The sequence below is a fragment of the Eurosta solidaginis genome, chromosome 4 (genome assembly GCF_040869045.1).
Source record: "Eurosta solidaginis isolate ZX-2024a chromosome 4, ASM4086904v1, whole genome shotgun sequence".
NCBI classification, from domain to species: Eukaryota; Metazoa; Arthropoda; class Insecta; order Diptera; family Tephritidae; genus Eurosta; species Eurosta solidaginis.
In genome coordinates this window covers 103,399,049-103,423,375 of record NC_090322.1, presented here as the reverse complement: position 1 = coordinate 103,423,375, position 24,327 = coordinate 103,399,049, and the positions used below count along the sequence as shown (strand labels likewise).

The following is a 24,327-nucleotide window of genomic DNA, read 5'->3' as shown; positions in this document are numbered from 1 at the left end:
AATTAATTAAACTTTCATGAAGACTTTTATTTGAACTTCTAATTTTTTTTGCAAATTGATCTGAAAGCATAGTAAAATAAAATAAAATATAGTAAGATAATGAAGTGATAGTATTATTAAGATAAAATAACATAAAACACAATAAAATCAACTAAAGGTTCAACCACCTATGAACTAAAATAAAATAAAATGAAATAAACTAAAATAAGATAGAATAAAATAAAATAAGATAAGATAAAATAAAATGAGATAAACTAAAATATGATAAACAAAAATAAAATAAAATAAACTAAGATAAAATAAAATAAACTGTAATAAAATAAAATAAACTAAAATACAACAATTCTTTTTAATATACTCTTCTGCCCCCTTTATTAATTATAACGAGGATTATTAACTATACTTACCAATAAGCTTACAACTAAAATCTACAGCTAAAAGCGTACAATAGGAATTTATGAATTTGCGGTTACCCATATTCTCTGTTTCGCTAGTAGAGTAGATGGAAAATTGAAATGAATTTTGTATCCTTGTTTTTTTTTTTAATGTATCTTAAATAAATTGTACTATAAATGGGAATGCTGACGTCTCTCTTTATTTAGAAGGCACTAGGTAACTCAGGTAAGCGGTCACGGAAATATAGGTGCGTCGGTGGCCATGTTGATACTACCGACTGTTTTGTTTTTATGTATAATTTTCTATAATCGGGTTTCCATTCAAAATAATTGGAAAAACGCCTTTATTATTTTATTGCCGACGTTTCGACCGTTTATTGTGGTCTTCTTCGTCAGGTTTTTCTTTATATATATGTGTTTTGAAATAAAACATAGTCACTTTAATGATCAATTAAGGAAACGGAAATTATTTTACAATTTAAAATTACTATTTTCAATAGACTACCCACAATTTATATTTCAAACTCTAATTTGTATGGCCATGGCTTTGAGGGTGGGATCAGCACCGGGCGTCGCAACAACACCCGCGGCGCCCCCTATGTATTTTCTTCCTTTTCCCCCTTTTTATCTTTTTTTGGATTTTGAACGTTTGGGTAACCGGTCAACTCCGGTTCGATTAAGCTTGTTTTTTTTTTTGCGGTTACATTTTTTTTTTTTTGAATTTCAGATTTTTTTTTTTTCTCCTTTTTCAAGAAAATCGTCGATAATATAGCGTGAAGGGGGGTAATTTCTGACCTTTTTCTTTAACCCCTAACTGCCTTACGTTTTGCTTTAAACAGAAGTTTTTTTTATAACACCAATGCTCAAGTAGCAATTTACTCAATTTTGCTAAATTTACAAATCGATTTTCTTTTAAACCTACAAATATGATTTTTTTATTACCCGGTCTGGGCATTTTGGCGGTCGGGGACATCTCGCCAGTATTCTCCCCGAGCAAAGACTTCATAGGGCGTTCACACGCGTTCTCACAGAGAACCGTGAACAACCTGGCAGTCCAAAACTTGGGTTGGACTAGCCTTACGGAGTTTGGACGAGTTCTCCTTTATCAAAATGTCTTCACACATATATTTTTTTGGCTTTTCTGTGGGGGCGATAATCACTAGAACCATACGGAGTTTTGACGAGTTCTCAATAACAAATGTCTAATTGCCGCAAAGCTTTTTTAAACTAAGAACCAAAATTAATTCACTATTTGACTAAACTTTTTTTTGATGGACCTTTGTTGCCCGGCTAGCTTCGCGGCAGAACTTTGAGACTCTTATCTTAGGGGTGAGTCGTGCCCCACATTACTTGGCATCATAGGTTCCTGGGATTGGCTTCCCACAGGTGAACCGGTTTCCTGTTCGCTTCATCGTCTGGTCTTCCAATCGAAGCAGGTTTGTTATGGTCCACTTGGGAGATTCACGCTTGGAACGTACCAGTTGGCTAGTGATAGGGAAAAAGGTAGGATTCACCCTCACTCATGTCTGCCTGGGGTGGTTAAAACAAATTGTTGTTAATTTCGCACAGGCGGCATCGCGAAAGAATCCAATAGTGTAGGAAAATTCCCAATAACGGCACTCACCATTGCGTAACTATGCAAGGTGACAGCTGACTTGTAGTTTTATTACGATTTGGCACTTCACCTTTCAGCGCAGTACGATTATGACATTAGTCCATCGGTTCACAAAAACAAAGTATATGGAACTTTTAATGCCGGCTGCAGGAATGTCGCAGCGACTACCAGCATGTATGGTTCCACCATGGCAACCACAGTTAAATCACGTGATTTAAAGACGCCGTTCCACTGCGCAGTCGCAGTAATGGTGGAATTTTGTTTTAACGAATGACGGCGTGAGGCGCCATTTGTAGAAATCATTCGCGAAATTGCAATCGTTGGCGGCGGTATATTCCGCCAAGTGAATTTTTCATTATGAGTGGTAGTGAAAAAAAAACAAAAAAAAAATAAGTAGGTTTTTTTTTGTTGTTAAAATTAAACCCAATAAATTGCTCTACCACCGCCCGAGCGCCAATACCACCTTCAAACGTACACCCCAACCTCGTATGAACATCATCAGCCCGCCGCACCGTGCAACAACAGAATAGTGAAAACAAAAAGGCAGAGGCCCATCTAAAAGGCCTCCTGCAACCACAAGAGTGTCAATAAAAAGACAGAGGCCATATAAAAGGCCTCCTGCAAACCCATCAGTGTCAATAAAAAGGCAGAGGCCCATCTAAAAGGCCTCCTGCATCCACAACAGTGTCAATAAAAAGGCAGTGGCCCATCTAAACGGCCTCCTGTACACCCAACAGTGTCAACAAAGAGGCACAGGCCCATCTAAAAGGCCTCCTGCAAACCCATCAGTGTCAATAAAAAGGCAGAGGCACATCTAAAAGGCCTCCTGCATCCACAACAGTGTCAATAAAAAGGCAGTGGCCCATCTAAACGGCCTCCTGTACACCCAACTGTGTCAACAAAGAGGCACAGACCCATCTAAAAGGCCTCCTGCAAACCCATCAGTGTCAATAAAAAGGCAGAGGCCCATCTAAAAGGCCTCCTGCATCCACAACAGTGTCAATAAAAAGGCAGTGGCCCATCTAAACGGCCTCCTGTACACCCAACAGTGTCAACAAAGAGGCACAGGCCCATCTAAAAGGCCTCCTGCAAACTCATCAGTGTCAATAAAAAGGCAGAGGCACATCTAAAAGGCCTCCTGCATCCACAACAGTGTCAATAAAAAGGCAGAGGCCCATCTAAACGGCCTCCTGCAACAACAGCAGTGTCAATAAAAAGGCATAGGCCCATCTAAACGGCCTCCGGCACAACCAACAGTGTCAACAAAAAGGCAGAGGCCCATCTATACGGCCACCTGCACCCTCAACAGTGTCAATCAAAAGGCAGAGGCCCATCTAAACGGCCTCCTGCAACCACATAAGTGTCAAATAAAAGGCAGAGGCTCACCTAAACGCCCTCCTGCACCACCAATAGTGACAAATAAAAGGCAGAGTCCCATCTAAAAGGCCTCCTACAAACCCAACAGTGTCAATAAAAAGGCAGAGGCCCATCTAAACGGCCTCCTGCAAACACAACAGTGTCAATAAAAAGGAAGAGGCCCATCTAAAAGGCCTCCGGCAACCACAACAGTGTCAAATAAAAGGCAGAGGCCAATCTAAAAGGCCTCCTGCAGCCACAACAATGTCAACAAAAAGGCAGACGCCCACCTAAATGGCTTCCTGCAGCATCGGCGGTGACAACTAAAGAGCAGAGGCCCACCTAAACGGTCTCCTACACCATCAACAGTGACAAATAAAAGGCAGAGTCCCACCTAAATGGCCTCCTGCAGCATCGGCAGTGACAATTAAAGGCAGAGGCCCTCCTAAACGGCTTCCTGCAGTATTGGCAGTGACAACTAAAAGGCAGAGGCCCACCTAAACGGCCTCATGCACCATCAACAGTGACAAATAAGAGGCAGAGGCCCACTTAACGGCCTCCTGCAGCATCGACAGTGACAACTAAAAGGCAGAGGCACACCTAAACGGCCTCCTGCACCATATACAGTGACAAATAAAAGGCAGAGGCCCACCTAAACGGCCTCCTGCAGCATCGGCAGTGACAACTAAAAGGCAGAGGCCCACCTAAACGGCCTCCTGCAGCATCGGTAGTGACAACTAATAGGCAGAGGCCCAGCTAAACGGCCTCCTGCACCATCAGCAGTGACAAATAAAAGGCAGAGGCCCACCTAAATGGCCTCCTGCACACACAACGGTATCAACAAACATCTAAACGGCCTCCTGCAACTACAACAGTGTCAATAAAAAGGCAGAGGCCCATCTAAATGGCCTCCTCCAACCACAAAAGTGTCAAATAAAAGGCAGAAGGCCATCTAAACGGCCTCCTGCATACACAACAGTGTCAACAAAAAGGCAGAGGCCCATCTAAACGGCCTCCTGCTACTACAACAGTGTCAATAAAAAGGCAGAGGCCCATCTAAACGGCCTCCTGTAACCACAAAAGTGTCAAATAAAAAGAAGAGGGCCACCTGAGTGGCCTCCTACACCACCAATAGTGACAAATAAAAGACAAAGGCCCATGTAAAAGGCCTCCTGCAAACCGAACAGTGTCAATAGGCAGAGGCCCATCTAAAAGGCTTCCTGCAACCACAAGAGTGTCAATAAAAAGACAGAGGCCATACAAAAGGCCTCCTGCAAACCCATCAGTGTCAATAAAAAGGCAGAGGCCCATCTAAAAGGCCTCCTGCATCCACAACAGTGTCAATAAAAAGGCAGTGGCCCATCTAAACGGCCTCCTGTATACCCAACAGTGTCAACAAAGAGGCACAGGCCCATCTAAAAGGCCTCCTGCAAACCCATCAGTGTCAATAAAAAGGCAGAGGCCCATCTAAAAGGCCTCCTGCATCCACAAAAGTGTCAATAAAAAGGCAGTGGCCCATCTAAACGGCCTCCTGTACACCCAACAATGTCAACAAAGAGGCAGAGACACATCTAAACGGCCACCTGCAACAACAGAAGTGTCAATAAAAAGGCAGAGGCCCATCTAAACGGCCTCCTGCAACCACAACAGTGTCAAATAAAAGGCAGATGCCCACCTAAACGGCCTCCTGCACCACCAATAGTGACAAATAAAAGGTAGAGGCCCACCTAAATGGCCTCCTGCACCACCAACAGTGACAAATAAAAGGCAGAGGCCAATCTAAAAGGCCTCCTGCAGCCACAACAATGTCAACAAAAAGGCAGACGCCCACCTAAATGGCCTCCTGCAGCATCGGCGGTGACAACTAAAAAGCAGAGGCCCACCTAAACGGTCTCCTGCACCATCAACAGTGACAAATAAAAGGCAGAGTCCCACCTAAATGGCCTCCTGCAGCATCGGCAGTGACAACTAAAAGGCAAAGGCCCTCCTAAACGGCTTCCTGCAGTATTGGCAATGACAACTAAAAGGCAGAGGCCCACATAAACGGCCTCATGCACCATCAACAGTGACAAATAAGAGGCAGAGGCCCACTTAACGGCCTCCTGCAGCATCGGCAGTGACAACTAAAAGGCAGAGGCACACCTAAACGGCCTCCTGCACCATATACAGTGACAAATAAAAGGCAGAGGCCCACCTAAACGGCCTCCTGCAGCATCGGCAGTGACAACTAAAAGGCAGAGGCCCACCTAAACGGCCTCCTGCAGCATCGGTAGTGACAACTAAAAGGCAGAGGCCCACCTAAACGGCCTCCTGCACCATCAGCAGTGACAAATAAAAGGCAGAGGCCCACCTAAATGGCCTCCTGCACACACAACCGTATCAACAAATAGGCAGAGGCCCATCTAAACGGCCTCCTGCAACTACAACAGTGTCAATAAAAAGGCAGAGGCCCATCTAAATGGCCTCCTGCAACCACAAAAGTGACAAATAAAAGGCACCACCTAAACGGCCTCCTGCACCTACAACAGTGACAAATAAAAGGCAGAGGCCCATCTATAACGCCTCCTGCAACCACAACAGTGTCAACAAAAAGGCAGAGGCCAACCAAAACGACGTCCTGCAGCATCGGCAGTGACAACTAAAAGGCAGAGGCCCACCTAAACGGCCTCCTGCACCATCAACAGTGACAAATAAAAGGCAAAGGCCCATGTAAAAGGCCTCCTGCAAACCCAACAGTGTCAATAAAAAGGCATAGGCCCATTTAAAAGGCCTCCTGTAACCACAACAGTGTCAATAAAAAGGCAGGGGCCCATCTAAACGGTCTCGTGCACCATCAACAGTGTCAATAAAAAGGCAGAGGGCCATCTAAACGGCCTCCTGCAGCCACAAATGTGTCAAATAAAAGGCAGCGGGCCACATAAACGGCCTCCTGCATCATCAACAGTGACAAATAAAATACAGAGGCCCATCTAAACGGCCTCCTGCAGCATCGGCAGTGACAACTAAAAGGCAGAGGCCCACCTAAACGGCCTCCTGCACCATCAACAGTGACAAATAAAAGGCAGAGGCCCATCTAAACGGCCTCCTGCAGCATCCGCAGTGACAACTAAAAGGCAGAGGCCCACCTAAACGGCCTCCTGCAGCAGCGGCAGTGACAAATAAAAGGCAGAGGCCCACCTAAACGGCCACCTGCACCATCAACAGTAACAAATAAAAGGCAGAGGCCCACCTAAACGGCCTCCTGCAGCATCGGCAGTGACAACTAAAGGACAGAGGCCCACCTAAACGGCCCCTGCACCATCAACAGTGAAAAATAAAAGCAGAGGCCCACCTAAACGGCCTCCTGCAGCATCGGCAGTGACATCATAAGGCAGAGGCCCAACTAAACGGCCTCCTGCGGCACCATCCATCTACACGCACCAGCTACAACAACAACAGTAGGGGCGCCGAATATAGGCCTGCTGCAACACCACCACCCTTAATGACAACACCAGCAGGGCCGCTGAACATAGGCCTGCTGCAACAGCACCAGCTACAACAACATCTAATGGGTGAGTTCGTTCCGTGATACGGAATTGTAAGATCGTTAGTCACATGTGTCTAAGGCTAGATAAATATACAACAAAACAACGAAGAAATTTGTAAATATTGTAATACATTGCGCCAAATTTTTTTTTAATCGTTTGGATCAATCCATTATATGAATTTCTATAATGATAATTAATTTTTTTTGGTACATATAATGAATGATTCCATGTATGTATATAAAATGTATGTACGTACATTAAGTCGCGTAGATTTGGCTTTGCACATCTGTGAATATATTTTTATTTTTATTTTTATTTAAACCTTTAAATCACATACCTATAAGATATATGTATTTATATTAGTAATCTGCATATAATATTAATATTATAATACCTGTGGGAGATTTTCTTACCACTGTTCAATTTAGTGTTCTTGCCTGACGAAACACTTAGGGAGATAATTTTCCGGTAAATAAAAAAGTCGGTTTAATATTGATAACCTTAACTTTAATTACTTAAAAGTTTTCTTTAAAGGAAAATTAGCGCGTGTTCTACAGCTTGAGTACAAAAATCGTATGATCAAAAAATGTTCAGTTTTGCTAACTGTAAGCTTACAAAAACAATGTACATTGTAGAAAGAGAATGTCAAAATATAATAATGTAATATTTATACAGAAGTTTTCACAGGGTGCCCCACAGTACTCCGCCACCAGACGAAAGCTACCTGTATCGTTGAGGAAGATTAATCTGGCGACCAGTGCGGGTGGTTTTCGTCGGAACGCTGTACAGGTTGTCCTTTTTCAGAATTAATTGACGTTTCGATGTTTTCTTGTGGCTGCTGATTGGTTTCAGAGTGAGTTGGCGGTTCTATATGTTTTTGCGGCGTTTGGTTTATCTCAGGATGAGCTGGCGTTTCGAGATCGGTGTTTGTTAAAAAAGCAGGTTTAAGTCGATCAATGCTAATATTGCTAGGGTGGCCTTTGATGATGACCGTAAAGTATTTTGGATGTTTGCGTGTAACAGCATAAGGACCATCGTAAGGATGTGTCAACAAAGGGTGTATGGAGTCATTTCTGACGAAAACGTGTGTTGAGCTCAGCAGTTTCGGTGAAACGAACGTTGCTGGTGGCGAATGATATGCGGTTTCCGTTGGCCTTAGCTTTTCCATAGCTTGGCGAAATTTGGAACCGATTCGCTGGTCGGCACGGGTAATTTGGTCGTTTGAAAAAATTCGCCTGGAATTCTGAGCGTCGTTCCATATACGAGTTCTGCTGGCGATGCACCAATATCGGGTTTATATGCTACTCTGAGGCCGAGTAAGATCGTTGGAAGAAAATGTGTCCATTTGTCAGGGTCGTGACAGAGGATGGCAGTTTTAAACGTTCTATGCCAACGTTCTATGAGACCATTGGATTGGGGGTGATACGGCGTAGTACGAAGATGATTGGCCCCGATTGTAGAAACCAGTTCTTTGAAAACGGCTGACTCAAACTGTCTACCTCGGTCAGATGTGATGCGTTCTGGTACACCAAATCTGGAGATCCAATGTGTAGTCAATGCTTTAGCGATAGTTTCGGCTGTCATATCTGGGATTGGTATCGCTTCTGGCCATCTCGTGTAGCGGTCTATTACGGTGAGACAGTATCGCTGCCCGTCGCATAGCGGAAAAGGTCCAACGATGTCGATATTTATGTGCGAAAATCTATTTTGTAGCAATGCGTATTTCTCAGGTGATGATTTCGTATGTCGCTGCACCTTCGACCGTTGACAAGTTTCACAACTACTAACAAAATTTGTTACATCCCTTTTGATACCTTTCCAAACAAATCTAGACGTCATTAGCTTGGTTGTGGTGCGAACGCCGGGGTGCGATAGGCTGTGGATTTTCGTAAGTATTTGCGTTCTGAATTTTTTCGGAATATACGGGCGCACACGCGATGTGCTAGTGTCGCAAATCAGCTTCACATTCGTATCTGGAAGTATGAAAGGCTTTAAAATAAGTGAGGTTTTTGAATTTGTACCTAGTTGCAAAAGGCGTTGGAGTTCATCTTCGCTGCTCCTCTGCTACGCTTTTGTAGTCGATGGTGCCGTGAACTGATTGGATTCGCGAGAAGGCATCTGCTGCAATGTTGGCTTCGCTCTTTATATGCCGAATATCGGTAGTGAATTGCGCGATGTAATCAAGCTGTCGGGCTCGGCGTGGAGCGGTTTTTTCTAGCTTTTGGGCAAAGGCGTACGTAAGTGGACGATGATCAGTGAGAATGTGACATCTTCTTCCTTCTATCATATATCGAAAATGTAAAACTGCCTGGTACATGGCAGTCAGCTCTCGGTCATAAGTAGAGTATTTGCACTGAGGTGGCGTCAATTTTTTTGAATAGAAAGCAAGAGGTTGATATTCACTGTTTACAATTTGATGCAACGCGGCACCGACTGCGAAATCCGAGGCGTCGATGTGCAAAGACAATTCGGCATCGTGGGATGGATGAAACAGCAGAGTTGCGTTTGCAAGCTCCTCTTTGCAACGTTGGAAAGCGGATTCAGCCTCTGATGTCCATGCAAGCAGCGTGTGGTCATTCTTCTTATTGCCTGAAATAAGGCTCTGTAAATATTTTTGATAGTCGAAGGCATGTGGCAAAAATTTTCTGTAAAAATTTAGCATGGCAATAAAGCGCTTCAGATGTTTGGCCACTGCTGGTTTGGGGAACTCTAACAACGACGATACTTTTTCTGGCAAGGGTTTAATGCCTTGGGCATCGACAAGATGGCCCAGAAATTTGATCTCAGCTTTACCAAATTCGCATTTAGAAAAGTTAATAGAGAGGTTGTTTTTGCATAAGCGTTGAAAGACTAAACGCAGATGCTGCCGGTGTTGCTCGATTGATTCGGACGCAACACATATGTCGTCAATGTAGGGAAATACGAAGTTAAGACCTCGTAAGACTTCGTCTATAAGGCGCTGAAATGTTTGTGCAGCGTTGCACAAACCAAAAGTCATGAACTGGAATTCGAACAATCCGAATGGAGTCGTGATTGCTGTTTTCGGAATATCATCAGGGTAAATTGGCACCTGATGGAATGCTTTTTGCAGGTCTATTTTAGAAAAAATTTGCTTACCTCGCAAAATGTTGGTAAAATCTGTCAGATAGGGCAATGGGTATCGATCCGGGAGTGTATGTGCGTTAAGCGCCCTGTAGTCGCCGCACGGCCTCCACGTACCATCACTCTTTTTCACCATATGTAGCGGACTTGACCAGTTGCTCCTAGATGGGCGACAAATACCCGTCTTTAATAAAAATTCAAATTCTGCTTTAGCAGCTTCTAGCTTGTCGGGCGAGAGGCGACGTGGTCTCGAAAATACTGGTTGTCCTGATGTCTCGATGCGATGAAACACTGTCGATGTTGTTTTGGATCCAAGCGGTGCTAACTTTGTGATGGACGGGAACTCTGATAAAATATTTGCGAATTCATTTCCTCCTATGAATGTTTTTACTAATGCTGCGGTGCACTTGTTCGATTCTCCTAGTGATGTCGAAAGAGATGTTAACTTATCTATAAGTTTGTTTCGTCGCATATCGATAAGCAGATCATAAAATTTTATGAAATCGGCACCGATGATGGGTTGTGTGACGTCTGCGACTAGGAATGACCACACAAAATCGCGGCGAAGGCCTAGGTATAATCTAATTCGTTTTTCCCCTAGTACTTTTATAGCAGCACCGTTTGCTGCATACAATTTTGTGGCGGTTGGACGAATATCATATGACAATGTTGTTAGTGGGAGAATGGAAACGTCTGCTCCCGTATCGATGAGAAAAATTGTACTCGTTGTTCTATCTCTTACCTGTAGGCGAAAAACTTGGCGTTCGGTGACAGAACTTTCGCTACATTTCGTCACCTGCTTTTCAAGTCAATCTTTAGCATCTGTTGTTATTGTTTGAACTGATCGTTGTCGGCGTCGGCAGGGACTGCGGCACTTGCGAGCATTAGTGCCATACTTCTGATGATACTAACATTCGGCATTGGCTGATGATGTACTTCTGTTTCTAGTTTGTTGCGGCCGGCCCGTGCTTTTCGAGTTGTTGTACTTTGTCGGTGTTGATCGAGTTTGTGAGCGAGAGCGTGATTTCGAGCTGAGTCTCTCAACTCGCTTGGATAAGTCTTCTATTGCTGTACGAAGTTGATTTAATTCAGCTGCATCGGTTCGTACCTGCGCTACTTGTTGGGGAGCAACGGCATCAATTATTGAATCGGCTATCTTCGTGAATTCTGCTGCTGTGCCAGACGATGCAGCGATAACCGGCTGGGCAAAGGCTGGTAAACGTTTTGTCCAAAGTCCTTTAAGAGCAGCGTCGCCCAGGGTAGTGCCTGCCACTCGTTTCATCTCGAAATACAGCTCCGAAGGCTTTCTATCACCTAGTGGCAGTTCCGATAGTAGCCTATTGAAACGTCTCTGCTCACTATCGGCGAAATGCTCAATGATTTTTGTCTTGACATATTCAAATTTGTCGCTCTGTGGCATGTCGGCGATGACTTGGGCCAATTGGCTAACCACAGTGGGGTCCAGTGCTGCAAAAACGGTTGCTGCTTTTTGTTTGTCTGAGGTGATTCCAGAGGCTGTAAACCAAAAATCCATAGACGTAAACCACGCCTCTATGTTGGAACTAGACATTGCAGGGACAGGCAGCCGGGCGTAGATAACTGCGGCCTGCCTCTCATTTGGTTGCGTTTCTGCCGCATTTTGATTTTGTTGTTGTGGAAAGTTCGTCGGTGGTGAAGATATGCCGCGGTCGGAAGGCATTTTCGGTAATGCTAGACTTCTAAAAAAACGCGTGTTTCTTACAACGGAACTTGCGGCTGTACTCCGTTAGGGCACACTAGAGTGTACGTGTGTTGTAAATCAGGATCACGTCGGGGTCACCAGTGTGGGAGATTTTCTTACCACTGTTCAATTTAGTGTTCTTGCCTGACGAAACACTTAGGGAGATAATTTTCCGGTAAATAAAAAAGTCGGTTTAATATTGATAACCTTAACTTTAATTACTTAAAAGTTTTCTTTAAAGGAAAATTAGCGCGTGTTCTACAGCTTGAGTACAAAAATCGTATGATCAAAAAATGTTCAGTTTTGCTAACTGTAAGCTTACAAAAACAATGTACATTGTAGAAAGAGAATGTCAAAATATAATAATGTAATATTTATACAGAAGTTTTCACAGGGTGCCCCACATACCTATTAATTGCGTTTGGGGGGAAAATTTTTTTTCCGGTATTCTAATATCCGGTTTTGATTCATACGTATACTGTCAAGGTTCATGTGGCTTAACAAATTCTCCGAGTTTGCTAGTTAGGGAATTTTATGTGCACCTCAACTTGCCTGAGTTGCTGACGAAGTCAACTAATATTCGAAATTATTAAAGAGAATTCTCCGCCGGGTTGCGTTCCAGATTTTCGTCAATACAGAAACTATGAGAATTTATTAAACTTTCGTGAAGACTTTTATTTGAACTTCTAATTTTTTTTTGCTAATTGATCTGAAAGCATAGTAAAATATAATAAAATATAATAAGATAATGAAGCGATAGTACTATTAAGATAAAATAACATAAACTACAATAAAATCAACTAAAGGTTCAATCACCTATGAACTAAAATAAAATAAAATGAAATAAACTAAAATAAGATAAAATAAAACAAAATAAAATAAAATGAGATAAACTAAAATAAGATAAACAAAATTAAAATAAAGTAAACTAAGATAAAGTAAACTATAATAAAATAAAATAAACTAAAATACAACAACTCTTTTTAATATACTCTTCCGCCCCCTTTATTAATTATAACTAGGATTATTATCTATACTTACCAATAAGCTTACAACTAAAATCTAGAGCTAAAAGCGTTCAATAAGAATTTATAACTTTGCGGTTACCCATATTCTCTTTTTCGCTAGTAGAGTAGCTGGAAAATTTAAATGAACTTTGTAACCTTGTTTTTTTTTAATGTATCTTAAATAAATTGTACTATAAATGGGAATGCTGACGTCTCCCTTTATTTAGAAGGCACTAGGTAACTTAGGTAAGTGGCCACCGAAATATAGGTGCGTCGGTGTCCATGGTTTTGAGGGTGGAATCAGCACCGGGCTGCGCCAAAACACCCGCGGCGCCCCCTATGTATATTCGGCCCTTTCTTCCTTTTCCTCCTTTTTAGCTTTTTTTTTTGGATTTTGAACGTTTGGGTAACTGGTCAACTCCGGTTCGATTAAGCTGTTTTTTTTTTGCGGTTTAATTTTTTTTTTTGAATTTCAAATGTTGAAAGTTTTAACGGTCTGTCCGTGGCATCCGGTTCGGACGGATGTTGTTTTAGTCCATTTGAGCGTTTTGAATTAGTTCTGCGCTTTTTGTCAGTTTTTTTAAACGCATGATATGACCTTTTTTCTGTTTATGGCGCAGGACAGTAAGGTTGGCAAGATCCCAGCCCAGCCGACATGAATAGCCACTGTGCACCACAATATCATGCCGACTGCCTTCCTTGCTGATCCATTGTAGATGCGTTTCCATAACAAGATTATAAAAACATTTCAAATATATTGCAGTGACCAGTTTTATATAGGAGTTTATGCGATGAATAAGCTTATACCCTGCAAAAACGCTCCACGTCATTTGACTAGTCATTTGACCGTCATTGTGCAGTCACGGCCCATGTTAAATTTTAGTCACGTTTGCACTAGCGAGAGTAGATTTTTTTCACATTTCGTACCTATTTATGTGATTGTGCATTCCGCTACCACTTATAGGATGTGGGCATAGTACTGTGCTGCTAACACACGTCACAATGCTCGTCAAATGGCGGTCATATTCTCCGTCATTTCACTCTACATTTTTGAGTCATTTGAAAATCAATTTTACTGCGGTTTTACCATTTATATAACCGCGATATAACATGAATTTTACCTGCAGATTTACTTTACCTGGAGCAGCCATATGAATAAAATATGAACCAAAAAAACTGAATTTTCAATATTTATTATTTTCATTATTATTATATATCTACATGAAATTGGAACTTATATTAATACAGTTTATAAAAAAAGAAGTAAGTACTTCAATAATAAATAAACTCGCTTAATTGGTTTTTGTTTTCCAATTGAAATCTTTTCTAAGCGAGCAGAAAATAATTTTAAGCTTTTGAAAAAACTCAAATTATTTGAATCAATTTACTCAACAACAGATTCGATTTACTCTTTTTTTCAGATCAAGAATATTCAAAGGTGTCGTGGAATCCGATTGCTGTCGTAATTGAATTTTAAAGTAATAAAGTAAAGTAAAATATGAATTTAAAAATAGCCGTGTTTTTTAACACGCGCGTATACGTTTCGTTTGCGCGTGTAAAAAACGCCTATCTACGCTTAGATAATGCTTAGGAGACCCATCTAGCGACTGTGGTTAAACAACTAGCTACAGCAACAGGGTGTACCGAAAAGCGGAGACGCAACGCTCTGATGGCCATAGGGTATAACATATAGCTGAATCAGTTGCGATGAATTGTGGACACACATAGAATACATAGAATTAGTGTAGAGGGTGAAACAAAGACACATATTTCAGTTACATCTGAGTATAATGCGTATTGAAATTTAGTAGGACAAAATTTATGCGCAGCAATTTCAGAGGTGTATTTATAGTTTGTCTCTTATCAGTTAATATAAAGTTTAAGCGTAAACGGATATTCGCGTGTTAAAAAACACGGCTAATGTAGGACTAGTAATTGAGTCAGACTTATTATTGTTCTAAATCCAATCATTCAAGCAATAATTCCGCAACCCTAGCAGGAAAGTAAGAATTTTATTAATAAATAAACTCGCCTTATTGGTTTTTATTTTCCAATTGAAATCTTTTCCAAGCGAACAGAAAATAATTTTAAGCTTCAGAAAAAACTCCAATTACTTAAATAATCTACAACTTAAAGCTTAGTAGAATTCAGATTAGGTTTACTGTTTTTTCAGATCAAGAATATTCAAAGGTGTCGTGGAATCCGATTGCTGTCGTAATGGATGAACTTAAAAATGTACGAATTGCAATTGAGTCAGACTTATTATTGGTCTAAATCTAATCATTCAAGCAATAATTCTGCAACCCTTAGCAGTATTGATTGGTTTCAAATCTAATTCCGACAGCAATCGTATCACGACATCCCTTATTATATATGCACATGAAATTGCAACTTAAATTAATACAGTTGATATAAAGAAAAGTAAGTACTTTAATAATAACATAAACTCTCTTAATTGGTTTTTGTTTTCCAATTGAAATATTTTCATGTGCAAGCACATCGCTAACCTGTGTTGGCAAAATATATGATTATACTGTCTTCGACAGATAGTTGGACGAGCCGCTACTCGGCGAAAAAGAGATGACCGTTGTGTTGTTGTTGCCGCGACCGATCACAAATTGTCATCAATATCCTCTAACGGGAGTCCAAGGAAACTTGCCGTTTCAACACTGGTGGACCATAAGGAAAGGGGTGTTAGAGGCGTTGGTTCCACATTACAATTAAAGAGATGGTTGGTGTCATGTGGGGACACATTGCAAGCGGGGCATACATTTTGTATGTCGGGGTTGATTCTGGATAGGTAAGAGTTTAACCTGTTACAGTATCCAGAACGAAGTTGAGCAAGACGCTGCAAAAATCGTTGGATCATGTGGTCCACTGGAGTACTTACCATTATCATTATACTCCACTGTAATGCAGCAATGGACCAACTATGTTTCTACACAAGCACATTGTAAGCCGATCATTGCTCGTTTTTAACGATTGTAATCACTACACGATGTTTATTGGACTGTGGGTACTCCATGGATTACTCTGATGTAATGCGGAGCTGGAGTATATGGTCCAGACCTAGGACATCGCAATGTTAATTGGACCATATTTTTTGTATGAATTGTGGTTAATTTTGGAGTACTCGGTTGGTACATAGCGAGTACTCCATACATGCATGCATGGAGTAAAGAAAATGAGCCTTATTTACCATCCAATACCGAAATAGAACTGTAGAGGAAGAAACATTTTATAAAATTTAATAAAATCAAAAAATGATAGTTGTGCTAAAATAGGGTAACGTATTGTATGTTAAAGTTTAGCGAAGTCTCAGCGGCTTTGTCCTGGTGAAAATTGAGTTTGAATAGGTTTTATTCTTTATTCTTAGAAACATGTACGAAGGTACCTGGTAAGATATTAAAAATCCTCAACGCTTTTTTTGCTATAACTTAAAAAAACTCATATTCAAACTTCTGCTTAACTTCTACATATCAATAGCTACCTTTACCACCAGGAGTCACTATTGCTTCTACGCCTATGCTATTGTTTCCTACATCGATGAGCTTTGTAATAAAATAAACAGCTATCTCCCCAATCTCTCCAGTTTTGTCGCCTCGCAAAACCTGATATTGTCACCGACCATATCATCGGTGACCTTATTTAAAACATGACCGCGCCAAATGTCGACCATATGGCATTACCCTACCGACTGTCTTACACCCTAAAATTGTGGGTGTGACTTTCGATCAGGATCTACATCTTGGAGAGCATGCACTAGCAATTGTAACGAAAATCGTCGTTGGTGTGAGGGCTTAGCCGATCTCCATAGCGCCCGACTATGAGGAGGAGCTGTTTAGGACTGGCATCTACGCCGTTTCGCCTCATAGGAGGGCGGCGGGATGTCGGTGACCAAGAACTGCCAACCCCCTAATCCAGGGTGTTATGCGGACCGTGCCTATTGGACGATTTGTAGCCAGGGGATAAATTCGGCTGTATTCGAACGGAGCCTTCCTGATACCGGACCACCTCGGGAAGTATTGATGGCCTTACCACAGTAAGGGGCGCTGCTGTGACTGACGGTTCTTTCCCCGTATATAATACTGGACCGCTGAGCCCGCTTTGTCGGGCTGGTGGTCGTACGACGAAGATGGACGACTCTTTACCTAATTTTCATAAGGACGATGATAAGAAGGGACTGAGCCGCAAGCCAAGGACGACAAATACGCATTAAGCGGTGCGTCGAACTCGGGGAGCTGATTCAATGAACTCCGTGTTGGAGAAGCACACAAATGAAAAAGGAGTAGAAGAGTGGAGAAGGGTACGGAGCAAAGAGCACTCTCGAAGTACCGTGCAGTAGTAAGAATTGTACAACGCTTGGGAGCAGTGGTGGACCCAACAGAAGAGGAGATCGAGCGCTTGGCATGGGCTCATGAGGCGGTAGAAGTAGGTCGAAGGCAGTTCAGAAAGTTTAATGCGAGAAACCCTCGGTTCTGCAACCGGTATGAGGAGGAAGAAGCGTCGAATGGCAGAATGAAAAGGCAACGTTCGGCGGAAGCCGACAAGGCTGCTTTCAAGAGGTAAAAGGGCCCAGTCCCAGAGCCGCGACGCAGGGCAGTCCCATAGACAAGGCAAGTTGGCCCAAAGCTGTAAGACAGATGGGCCCCAATAGCGAGGTAGCAACTACCTCGAAGGCTGCGAGTCAGAGGGAAGTTCCAACTATGGAAGTAGGAGATAAGCCAAAGGGAGATAACGCTAAGACTCCGACTTTCTCGGAGGTGCTAAAGGGAGCTAAGACTCCGGCTTTCCCGGAGGTGCCAAAGGGAAATAACACTAAGACGCCGGCTTTTCCCGAGAAGATGAGTGATGTGGCAAAGCAGTCACTGACTGTGGCGCTGGTTGATCGTAGCAGTCCTTTCGAACAGATAACTAGTGAAAGGTGGAGATCTGTAGAAAAGGAGCTTATTAGCTTAATGCTTAAGATGATGCGGGAATAACCAAGTAAGCTCCTTCCAACCTTTGATTCGGGGGATGGTATAATGGTATGAAGATGATAGCGTGCGACAACATCGCGAGCTTGTGGTGGCTGGAGGAAGTGGTTCCAAACCTCCAAAGGCAGGGCACGAACGCGCGTTTTGAGATGGTGGATAAAGCGCAAATCCCCAAGGTACCAAAAGTTAAGGTATAGATACCATGCGTGATGAAGTCAGAGGATACACTGCGACTTTTGCAGAATCAGAATCCGAACATTCCGACACAGGATTGGAAGGTACTTACTGTATCTCGGCCTACGGAGGAAGGTCAGTTATACATCTTCCAAATAAACAAGCAGGCGGAGGATATATTGTACGCGCAGCTTGGAAAAATGTCCTTAGGTACACGCAAAATTTATATGCGACTCAGGACGTTGGCGAAGTCGAAAAGGACCTCAAAAGCCTAAGGGAAAAAAGACAGGTGGAGGTAGCCCACGTCACCCCGAATGTGTTAGAAGGGGACCAACAGCCAGATGGTGCTGTGAGTCGCACAGAGGAACACCCGGCACAACAGGTACAAGAGGCTGAAGGGGGCTTCGAACACTCTAAACCAAAAGGGCTAGGGGAGGACGACGACGTCACGATGAAGGTGCTGGAGGGGGACAAAAAAAAATTTTAGTTAAACGGTTTTATTGAAAACAATACTTACATGAAATAATAAAAATACAAAAAGCTAGAAAATAATTAGGTAGGTCCTAGGTACTAATCATCACACTCCTTATCAAAATATGGCGTTGATCAGACAATTAAATAAAAGCGTTGGGCGCGTGAAATTTCTAAAAATGTGAGGCGTAGCATAACCTGATTAAGGTTCAGTTGGTTTTACTTATGACTATCAATAGAAATATGACGCGTCCAACGCTTTTATTTAATTGTCTGATCAACGCCCTAGATTGATAAGGAGTGTGATGACTAGTACCTAGGACCTACCTATTTATTTTCTAGCTTTTCGTATTTTTATTATTTCATGTAAGTATTGTTTTCAATAAAACCGTTTAACTTAAAATTTTTTTTTTAATTATTTTATTTTCAAGTTTTTAGTCTTTATTTAATTGCCTATAATTTCTCATTCTATTTAGTTCATTTAGTGACTCATTGTTACAAGGACTCTTTCCTTTGTAACAACCTAAGTCCCCAATACACAATCCTTCCAAAGACTTTACTCGACTCTGCGCCACGTATGCTTGTCCCTCCTCCAACTCCAAAATATTTTGATGCCACTTCTACTGGACTGAATGCAATATTTGTTCCAAATATGAGCCAAAACGGGCATCATAGGTCGCTTTCTATTGATGTATGTATTATGTGTTCCAAATATGGACCAAATCAAATCGGACCACAAATACGATTTTTGTGAATATCTCGATCCTTGCGCCACCTAGCGGCGATTTTTTTGATAGGTCGCTTTCTATTCTTGTATGTATTATGTGTTCCATATATGAGCCAAAGCGGACAACAAATACGATTTTTGTGAATATCTCGATCCATGCGCCACCTAGCGGCGATTTTTTTCACAGGTCGATTTCTATTCTTGCATGTAATATGTATTCCAAATATGAGCCAAATCGGACCACAAATGCGATTTTTGTGAATATCTCGATCCATGCGCCACCTAGCGGCGATTTTTTTCTTATTATTGCATTGTCATCGGGTTCTGAACTATATTCCAAGTTTCAAGCTTGTAGCTTATCGGGAAGTTACTTAAATTTCAATTACAAGATTCGTTCACAACGGCCGTGCATGCGGACGTGCAGCCTGTCAACTCAAGCTAAATAAAACCTTTTAAAAAGCCCTGGAATATAAGGAATATGCTCTAGAAGTCTTCTTAAGCATTGCCGGGGCTTTCTAAATGGGCGATTATTTATGGTCTTAATTACGTTAAAGTACATCCAGCCTTACCCAGATGGATCGACTGCATGTTAAACTGCAGTAAGATTACATCGCAATGGGGATTGTACGCGGCCACGAAATTAGTGGACAGTGCTATCACCTCTGCTGTGGTCATTAACCAACTGCTTAGGGGATTCTACGAGGGACCAGAAAAACTTACGGTTTACGCAGATGACGTTGCATATGGTCTTGTTTACAAAGAGGTACAAGGTCCCTAATTGGACCAGGCCTAAGTTAGGAGGGGCGACCCTACGGGAGAAACCTTGCACAAAATATCTAGGAATGATCCTAGACAGTAAGCTGTCATGGAAGCTCAACGTAGAGGAGAGGGTGAGGAAGGCTTCAACGGCACTTTATGCATGTAAAAGAATGCAAAAGAACCGGCATATACGATCAGAAGGAACTCGATGGCAATGCCTCAAAACTAACAACCAAAAGCAATAATTATCATTTCACTGACACAAATTTTATAGTTTTTTTCGGGATTTGGACACAATGTTGTTGTTGTTTTTGTAGGGATAAGGTTGCTCCCAGAAGGCTTTGGGGAGTGTTATCGATGTGATGGTCCTTTAGCCGGATACAGATCTGGTACGCTCCGGTAACACAGCACCATTAAAGTGCTAGCCCGACCATCTCGGGAACCATTTATGTGGCCACATTAAACCTCCAGGCCATCCCCCCTACCCACCCACCCACCCCCCAGGTCCTCGTCTGTTAGTGAAACAGGATTCGCCGCGGATAGGTGAGGTTGGCAATTGGGTTTGGAGAAGCTATATATTGCGCTGGCAACCTGAAGGGGTGCGCTACACAGCCCCTTGAATCTGGTATTTTAGTCGCCTCTTACGACAGGTATACCTACCGCGGGTGAATTCTGACCCCTAACCCGCTGGGGGGTATTTGGACACAATATTTTCATTATATTACTTAACAATTTAAAGGCTTCATTCTGTATTGCGAACGATAGCTCAGACGAACGATTCGCCTCCAAACGATTTCGTCTAGCAGTGGTATTCTCTATCACTTTCGTTCGGTCTTTACCTTTCTAACTAACAGGAAGGCAAAAGTTATTGTCAAGTGATAAGTTGCCATTGTTTAACAAAGTGCAAATACACTAGCGATTCGTCTCTGATCCGCACTGAAAGTTCGTTTCGTAATAGAGAATGAGGCCCTAAGATTAGACATTTTTTTCAATTTGTATTTTGACTTACCAGCAACAACAGAATAATGTTTAATTGTACGCCGCACAAGCATTATAGCATCATGTAACGAAGCTCAGTTTCTTCCAAAAATTGTTCAACACTGCCACGTAAAATCAATGTACTTGTTCTAGCATTAACGCAACCTTTAAATAATTATAAACTATAAAAATGAAATTAATGTCAAACCTTGGAAAATGTTGAAACGTTCACCACCAACCTGACGTTCTTCAAAGTAATCACATTGACCCAAAACACTTGAATTAATATCATTAGCTGTAGTCATAACAGCACCACCACAAGCTTTCAATCTACGTTTCCAATCTTCTTCTGGTACATGAACAGCACAGAACATATCACGATCTGCAAAATACTGTGAAGCAAAATCACCAATTGGTAATTTAGAAAACACAACATTGGCGCCTTACTTAGCTAGTTTATTCTACAGAATACGCCATTCAGCATCAACAATTTTCTGATACTCTTGGACATTGGAGGACATTGCTGTGGCAGATCATTTTTCCAATAAAGCACTTTGTTGCTCCTTTGATTGGCGCTTCGACATGTACAGCCATGTCATATTTTAGCATGCATAATTATATTGCTTTACGTATAGCTTTAATGATGATACGTGCATGCACGCCTTCCTCAACATCTGGCTTAACTTATTTTTAGATTTCACATGCTTAAAATACTACTGAAGTGGTGCCATCGCCGACCTGATAAGAGAACCATTTTTATTCTACACATTCTAATATAACAAAAAACTTACCTCAGCATTTTGAAATTTGGCGATGTGTACTAGAGTTTTACGACTGGATTCACAATATCAAATAGTTTCATAATGGTTGCCCCATCATTTGAAATTGTAGCCTTACCACTGGAATCAACAATATGGTTGTCCATACTGCGTGGACCCAATGTAGTGCGTACAGCGTCCACAATTGAATGCGAGGCATTTATGTTGGATATGAGTTGAGGTTTACCTTGAGAGCAATCGGTACCCAAACATTTTTTACACAAAAACTCATGTACCCAATACAAGTTCAGGACGTTCATATTTATCGACACGCTGTCCGGTGTGGCCCAAATGTTGGAAATATTCAGTTGGCTCTGCTGAGAAAGAATATGAACACAAGTAAAAGTTGTTTTTAATAAATCAGCTGTTGCAGGTATGCAATACAAAGACGACCTGCAAAGAAGAAAGATCAATGTAATTGCCAAACAAAACATTAATTTCTATTATCGATACCTAACGTAACGTGGCGAGGAGTTACCCTGATCTTCTACCACATATTTTGTGGTCACCAATGGTGGTAATAAACCCTGTTCATTAGTAATAAAAGCACCACCAGCGCTATTTTGATTTTCAATGATAACGCTTATCGGATTTGGCATCTGATCGGGATCTAAACGGCGTTGGGCTTGATCATACTGTTGCGGCTGTTGATATTTACCAGTAACAGGTGCAGGTGGTTGCTAAAGAAAATAACACAAAAATAATCATCAGCAAATTTGTAAATTATTAGTTGTATTAGCATACATTATAACCAGGACGTCCGGACGTGCCCGGGTATTGGGGGTTGACCCGGCTTGGGTGGTTGACTGAGCATTGGCGTCTGTCCAGGTTGTGTTGGTGGCATCATAAAAGCCATCAACAACAAGTGCCAAGAATATATCCGGGGCATACCTGCCGACCAAAATGATTCAAGGCGTTGTGATTGCCAACCTCACCTACCCGTGGCGAATCCTGTACCTAATAATTTGGTGTGAACAATTGGTGCCAGTTAACCCTCTGAAATAATCGGCGCAATTGTACGCCATTGTATTGGCATTAATTTGGCAAAATGCAAAAACTTTTCATCCTCCTGCCGTGACCATTCTGTCTTCTTTATGCTAGGATCAAGCCATTCGTACCAGCGTGCCTTACTTTGCTTGGCAGATTTGCGGTGCAGCAGTGATGCAATACGTGACCACTGGTTTTTGCCATATTTCGTTACAGCTGCTTTGAGGATTTCATCATGAAAGTTATCAATTTAGTTAATAAACGGCCAAGAGTAACCAGTTGCGTCAAATGCTTACCTCAGAGTTTCTCCACACACCACCTTTTATCATAATTCGTGGCATGGTGCCATATAATTGTGAACTCTTTCGATGAGCACAAAAATCAAATCAAAAATTTTTCTCGAAATAAACAGCAAAAATCATTGTATATTAAAGACTTTGGGAAAATTTTAGGGTAATAGTGCAGTTTACGGTACCCGAAATTTGGGCCAAAATTTACGACTGAGGTATCAAAAGACGTGTATTCACGTCTGGATCAAGAATCCGAAAGCGGAAGTTAACTTTTTTTACCCGTTCAAAAGATATTAACGAAAAACCGAAAAAAGACCCCGGGTCACTCCGAAACCGGGGGTGGGATCCATAGTATTTTTGCGCAGAACACCTTTCTGCGCTTATAAAAAATAACCCTGGGGTACGCCATGCCAAGTCCGGGTGTGTGGTATAACCGTGGCTACCGCCATGGTGATGCACAATTTTTTTTGCGGGTATAAACACAACAACAACCACATTAAAATCGCCAACTTCAATTGCAAATATCTCCGGACAGAGATAAAATTTTTCTTTTCCGCCTTCGGATTATTGTTCTCGAGATTAATACGCGGCTTTTGATAAGTCACTCGAAACTTGGCCCAACTTTAGGGTGGGTACCGTAAAGTGCACTACTACCAATTTTAGAATAGCACCCCCCGAGTTCGGGGTAAAACTTGGTATGTGAAAGAGGGAGTTCTCCCGATCACAAGTATATATATTTTAAAGGCGCAAACTTATAATTTAAAAGTTATTTGTTGTTAAAATTTGCAAATTTAGCAAATTTCTATAGCACTTTAAATTACAATTTACACATCTTTCAAAACCTTAATCCACATACATATCTATATAAATTGGCAACGATAAACTTAAATTGCATTTTTGTATATTTCACATTTAATTTTTGCATTGCTTTTACTTATTATACATGTTTTTATTAAATCAATCGCGCTTTTGTAGCAACATGCACATATATATATATATATATATATTTTATTACAAAGCTGTGCTGCCACACATATATACGTATACACATATAAAATTTGTATAGAAATTTGCAAACTTTAACACCAAATAACTTTTAAATTATAAGTTTGCGCACTTTAAAATATATATATTTTGGATCTGGAGAGCTCCCTCTTAATTTTAAATCTTTCCGGAGATATTCCACTTAAAACCCTCAAAACTAAAAAAATTTTCCACCACCAAATGTTTTGCTGTCTCTACTGAATTATAAATGGCGGTTTTTTTGCACGCAAAATGACGTATTTTGCTAACCCTATAAAAATAATAGGTGCGAGAGAGCACGATACATTGTGGGAAAGCTCAATTTGTCAACATGCTATTTTTCATTCCAAATCGTCACCCCACGTCACAATGCTCGTCAATTGGCGGTCATTTTTCCGTCAT

General features: G+C 41.5%; 1 pseudogene; it reads right to left on the bottom strand.

The window, feature by feature from the left end:
- The window catches only part of LOC137248637 (T-complex protein 1 subunit eta-like), a 528,633-nt pseudogene extending 505,692 nt beyond the window's left edge, over positions 1 to 22,941 (bottom strand).
- Between the last annotated feature and the right edge of the window lie 1,386 nt (positions 22,942 to 24,327).